Source organism: Polyodon spathula, unplaced genomic scaffold (genome assembly GCF_017654505.1).
Source record: "Polyodon spathula isolate WHYD16114869_AA unplaced genomic scaffold, ASM1765450v1 scaffolds_696, whole genome shotgun sequence".
NCBI classification, from domain to species: domain Eukaryota; kingdom Metazoa; phylum Chordata; class Actinopteri; order Acipenseriformes; family Polyodontidae; genus Polyodon; species Polyodon spathula.
Window position 1 is genome coordinate 329,978 of NW_024472185.1, and position 6,373 is coordinate 336,350.

A 6,373-nucleotide genomic window follows, 5' to 3' on the forward strand; every position below is an offset into this window, starting at 1 on the left:
ACATATTACGTTATCTTATGTATATATATAAAATTATATATATATATATATATTATTTACATTAACATCTTTTCATAAAGTATGTTTAAAATTAAGTTCAACAATAATTCACAAAGCTCTAACTAATGACTCTGCTTTTATGAAAAATATTTTCATTCACAAAAATATATATTTAAAAAGCTCCTGAGTCAAAGCGTTATGAATAGATCCCACTTTCCTTTAGATTTGGGATTGTCTTTGAAGTTAAATGTATACTAACCTTGTTTATTTAAGGCAGTCCGTTCCACAAAGGAAAAAAACAGCTGAATATAACAAAAGCTCATTCTGGTGAGTAAAGTTAATAATAATTACTGTGTATTATTATATTGGAATAGCTTCCTTTGCAAGATCTGTAACTATACGTGTAACTAGATTGGCTCTAAATTTAATATTAATAAGTTACTTGTGCTCATACTGTTCTGGTGAATTGAGGGTGGACTTTGTGGGATGAAAGAATTAATATCTGATCTCTCCTTCCACAAGCCTAAAGCTATGGCCAAACATTTTGCATTATATGTATAGTAATCAAAGAAACTACAATATTATATTGCAAAAGTCTACTGGAAGCCATAACAGTAGTACAGTATTTCATATTCGGTTTCTTTTCTAAGCACTACACACTGTAGTGAATTTAATATTTTTATTTTCATTTCATTAGAAAATCAGTCAGGACTGCATGGTGCAGGTTATCAAATGGATGTCCCTAGAAATGACAGCCTTGCACAGCGTAAGTCCTTATCTTAATAAAAATCCAACGTTATAGATTTTATTATCAGGCATTGCATTTTAGTCTCTGAGCATGTTTAGCATCTTGACGTTGTCATTTTGTACCCACCCGCTGATGGCACAAGTAGCAGGAGAGCATATCGAGTGGGATTTGGATCATGTGAAAGAAATGACGGTTTTAAGGGGAGCAGTGTTATGCCCTGCGTAATGTATAATGCACAAGCAACTAGAATAGGGACGGTTCAATCACAGTGTAAAATATGATTTTATAAATATACCAGGAATTATATATTTTTAGGCAATCATTTCCACAATGGAGAAAAACAGCTGAAAGTGGAAAAAGTTGAGTATGGTGAGTAGCATTTGTATCACTGCGCATGTTCAGTAAATGTTTTTAAGACAGTACTGCTTACTGTCTGTATCTGATGTCATGCGTGTTAACTAATCATGGGATGCAATTTTAATTATGGCAGCACTATCCTTATAGCATCTGAAATACCAGTTAACAAGAACTGTAATAATGGTGTGCAGTTTTTTTTACAATGCCTATCAAACAAGATCTGCCGCCTTCATCAGAGTTCCCATTTACAACAGTGGCACAAGCTACAGCAACACCCAAAGAAGATAGACACGTAATCTACACTTCGGAATATATCCACTGCACCATGCATTGCCCAAAGTGTTGTGATCGGTCATATCATACTGTTGTGCATTAAATAGTTTTAATAGTGTACCCGTATTTTGTATATTAAAAAAATATGTTAAAGAAGCAAAGTGGCCCATTCCGATTCCCTTTCTAGAGAGTTGTCAGCTATACGTAAACCCATGCAACTTTGGCAGCTTTAAACAAAGCCCTGTGTTCTAGCTGGAGTGTGCAGTTACAGACAATTTTACATTTCAGAAATTTATTTATTTATTTATTTATTTTAAGAAAATCGGATGCATGATCCTGATTACCAGACGAATGCTGTTAAAAAAGCTGCCAAGAAGCCGAGTAAACCCTCAAGTAAGAATAATGTAACAAATCATTTCAAGTTGTGAGTGGGCTGTTCTTTCGCCTCATCCTAACAGAGCAATACCTCAGTTTCACTTCTTTGTGCAGCTCTAATAACCTTTGGTTTCATTCAGTCCTTTAAAGGATAGACAGTCACTAATTTATTTCAATCTAATTGTGCAAACTCACGCTTCAATACGGCTTTGGTTCATGTGCTTTAAGAGGGCAACTGATCTCTATCCTTTTCTTTCCTTGTTATGATGCAAGCAGGTTCCTATTGCAGTTCCTAAAATGCTGTGTTTTTTTAGTTTGGTAAAAAGTAGTTGCCTGCCATAGACGTACGATACATAGGCTAGATCAGCAAGTCTTTTTGGAAGAGCCAGCGACATCTAGTAATCTGCACATGGGATCAGTTCTCTTTTGCTGGCAGTATCCTGCTTTTCACTAGATGGCGCTGGCGCTTAAAATAAAGACTCTAGCTGCTCTGTCCTACATAACATTAGGTCTATGCCAGCTCTTTCATTCAGTCAAGGCATCTCAAACCACACATTTTAAGACACTATTTGAGTGATTTAAATAAGAATATTGAAGAATATCTGAAAAAATGTAATTTGAAACTACAAGGTGCATTTATACATGCGGTCGGGTATAACTGTCAATCAAAAACCCAATTTAACCGGACCAATCTGCACATGGATTTCCCCTCCAAATTGGGTAGGGGGTCCCATTGGAACCAACACATTTCTGCATGTACAGTGAACCTGCCCGATTTTGAGGGTAATTTGAAGGCAAAAAATAAATGTCAGTCCCTGCCAAACAAACCGTTATTCACAAACATCTACATACATGTCTACTGTATCTTAACCCTAACCCTAACCCTATCTCTTACAACATTAATGACCAACTGCATTTAAAGATGTTAGCTAAAGTTTTGTAACCAAATATGTTCTTATATTATTTGAAACACAAATGTTTTCTATTTTTTTGTGGTGCATACAGGAAGGCATGTCTTAAAAAAAAAAAATTAAAAAGCTAAACATTCCACCATAAACTCATAGACATTGACATTTTTCTATATAATACATTACATTGGTTAGAGATTATTTCTGAAGTTAGGGAAATTGGAAAGTTTTAGTATTTGAATGTGTTAACCCATTCACATCACTACTGATAACAGACATACAAGATTTAATGATACAGGGAACATTTGTTATAATAGGATCAAGGTCTTGCTCTCTGTGTAACATGAAACACCAGGCATCTCTCATGTATATGTAACCATACATCGGGAGGCTACTAATCACACTATACGTTTTTCTGGCTGTGTAGGGCCAACGTTTATGTATCATTTAATATTTAGCATAACATTTTCTGATAGATCTCTTCATCTGTTTTTCAGGAAACAATTATGAAAATCCAATTTATGCCAACAGCTGTGAGCATCTGCACCGAATATAGGGAGAAAGAAGGGATGGCAAACACAGCTGTGTAAATCACCCAAACTGGGGTGCTAGGGCATCCCTGGGGGCCGCAAGATGCTTTCCGAAAGGCTGGAGCATTAATTCTCCCAATTTACCCCTGGCACCTGACAAGGCAACGGTGTTTGCTTGAATGTAACACTTAACTGCCTTGACTTTATCCCCAGCGGGCATCATCCTTCATTTCCATGCCCATTCTAAGAGTGTGTACTGCTGTACAACAAAAGAGATTGTAAAGACCAAAAACAATCACATTGCTATTGATTCACTGGGAGGAGGTCCTCAGCCAGGATGTCAATGTCATGGCAATTTGATGCATCGCTGGTTTCACTATGGGTTTAATAAGACACACTTGAGTTTGTTACCTATACACTGTGGCTAATCAAGCTTGTGGTAAAACCTGGAATGGGTCAAATTGCTATGCAACAGGAGTCTTATTTCCACCCCTGCCTTAAGAAGTTTACAAGGCTTGATATCTTTTTTGTTACAGCATGATGCCATAATAATACTGAATTCACAGGTAATGCTACAGTTTCTGGGCTTCCAACTTAACTACTGGTGCATTCACCACTACAAAGGGAACTACAGAAGTAAAATCAATGGTGCTGTAGACCATGGGAGGGCTATGCAGTCAGCAGGTACAATTCCTTTCTGGTCACTTTAGCAAGTAAGTTCATGTGACTGCCATTGCATTGAAAGGTGTTTTTTCGCTCTGCTGTCTACTGTGTCACCAAAGCTTTTTTAATATTTAACTGGACTGCTTCATTACGTCGGTTATTTTTGTCAATCATAATAATAGAGCTAATATATAATCACCTGTTGAATGGAGTGTTTGATGTACAGCATGATGTGATGCGTTGATGTGGTAAACTTACTTTCCAATCACCCTGTATAGTGTTGATATTTGCATTTTTCTGTTTTTAATAATTTTTTTTGCTCTATTGTTGTTTTGTGTTAATTTTAAATAACTTAATAAAAAATAAGCTGAAAAAGTATATAATACATTACAGTACTTCTGAAATGTTATAAGCACAGCGTGATGTAACAGAGAACCTTCAAATACCGTCCTATTCAATATATTTTAGATAGAAATCTTGAATACCCTTTAAGACTTCGTGTTGAAACAAACACACACACGCCACAATGTCTACAAACCACAGCTCCATCCTGTTTCCAATGGAGAGTATGGGGCCATCTGAACCATCATATCACCAATATAGTCCGTTTTCTAGATTGTTTTTCATTTTGGCTATTTGACTAGCAAATGGGTTATATTTTTTTCATCTTTTCCTCATATCCAGCAGAAACGTTCGATTTTTCCAATCGCTATGTCTCCCATGAGTCACATGACTATGTGATTCCCCCCCAACCAGCTACAACCTGAATATATAAGTTTAAAACACTTTAAACACTTCCATTTCAAAAATCATTTTCAGTTTTGACTTCCTTTTTGCTTTAAATCCTTTACGATCCTTGCAAGACGTACAGGATTCGGCACTGTGTTCCATGTAATGTAAGGGCAGTATGGAATCATTCAATGTTAATGCTCCCCTTTCAGTTCCCCTCTCTATGTATGAGTTGTGCTAAATCCTTCTTTTATATTGTGTAACGCATTGAATTTAATAAACTTGACCAATTAACTGAAGTGCCTGCTTCTCATTGTAAGAGTCACTGACTGAATCTGATTATTATTATTATTATTATTATTATTGAAATAACTATTTTGATTAGTTCCTTGGAATTCTATAGAACCAGTACGGTTCCCATTAAATACATAATATTTCGTCTCTCCCACCACAAGATCAATGCGGTGTCGTCACAACAAATTTTGCCAATACCCATAATCTTCAAGAATGCATTCCAAATATTCCATATCGGCCACACAATCCGCTTGCACACAATATTTGTTTCTAACATTTTCATACTGGTACACAATGGAGCTCTGTGTTTCATGATGTTACCAGATTACGGTGTTAATAGTGAATAATTACCTGATGCTTATTTACATAGTATTATTGGTAAATTACTGCATGGTATTATTTATAAAAAAAACAATACAAAAAACGAGGACCTCTAGTGTTTTTTCTGCCTCAGCACATCACTCGCTTCCAGTCCGACCCTCTGAGCTGCGGACTAACAAGCCCGACGGGTGTTGTAGTTCTTTGACATTGAAGGTCCCTCAGAGGGTTGCAACCCCACGCAGCCGTAAAGACTCTAACTACCAGAAGCGATTGCGGGGGAATAGATACGTAGTTTCATAGAGCGCTGAAAACAAAATTCTTCCTGGTGAGTATCGAAGCACATTGTAAATGTTTGAGTATATAATTAAATTGTTTAAAAAAAAAAAAAACAACGCCATTTTATTTTGAGTTTAGGTTATGCCCCGCAACACCCAAATATCAACCATAGCAATATTTAAAAGCTATGAGGTTTTTGGAAAGCAGTGTATACTCGACCTAATAGATTTTTTTTTTCATGATAATACAATTAACATTCGTGGTTTTTATGTACACGTATAACTATTCCGTTTGTATTGCTTGGTTGTGAGTAAACAGTTAGGTGAATAAGGTTTTAAGTTGTTGTCATGGTGTTTGTTTATGTCCTTCCCCCGGACTATAATTAATAAAAACAACGGTAGTGGTGTTCATTTTGATAATAATGTGGGTTCGTGAGATTTGGGGTTTGCACAAAATGTATTCAATGTTTTGTTCACTAATAAGTAAATGAAAATAGTATAACTTGAAATGTGCCAGACTCAGGCTAATATTGCATTTCAGGTGCATAGTGCTCAGTTATTGAGCGGAAATAATAACAGGAAGACATTAAAGAAAATGTGGGATCTTTTCGTTTAAGAAATAATCATTTACAAACTTTTGTTTATCTAAAACACTGGGAATTCCATTAATAGAAATATTAGTGAAATTCTAATGGCAATCATATTTTGGATGAAAATACATTTCAAAAATAAAAATTACATCCTATTTTGGAAAATAGTCTGCAGTTTTGTTTTTTCTTTTATTGATACTAATTGATTGCTCGACACTTCTAATTTTGTATTTACAGCAATTTTATGTTATTGACAGAACGCATTAGCCAGATATTGTATTATATTTATTTATTTCATTTCTGTTTATTT

General features: G+C 35.4%; 1 long non-coding RNA gene across 1 annotated transcript; it reads left to right on the plus strand.

Annotated features, from left to right (window-relative positions):
* The first annotated feature begins 273 nt into the window (after nucleotides 1-273).
* On the plus strand, nucleotides 274-4,877 carry LOC121308446. Its single transcript, XR_005948510.1, has 5 exons — nucleotides 274-327; nucleotides 698-766; nucleotides 1,064-1,117; nucleotides 1,697-1,771; nucleotides 3,159-4,877. It is a non-coding gene; the product is annotated as an uncharacterized LOC121308446 (long non-coding RNA).
* Nucleotides 4,878-6,373: the final 1,496 nt, after the last annotated feature.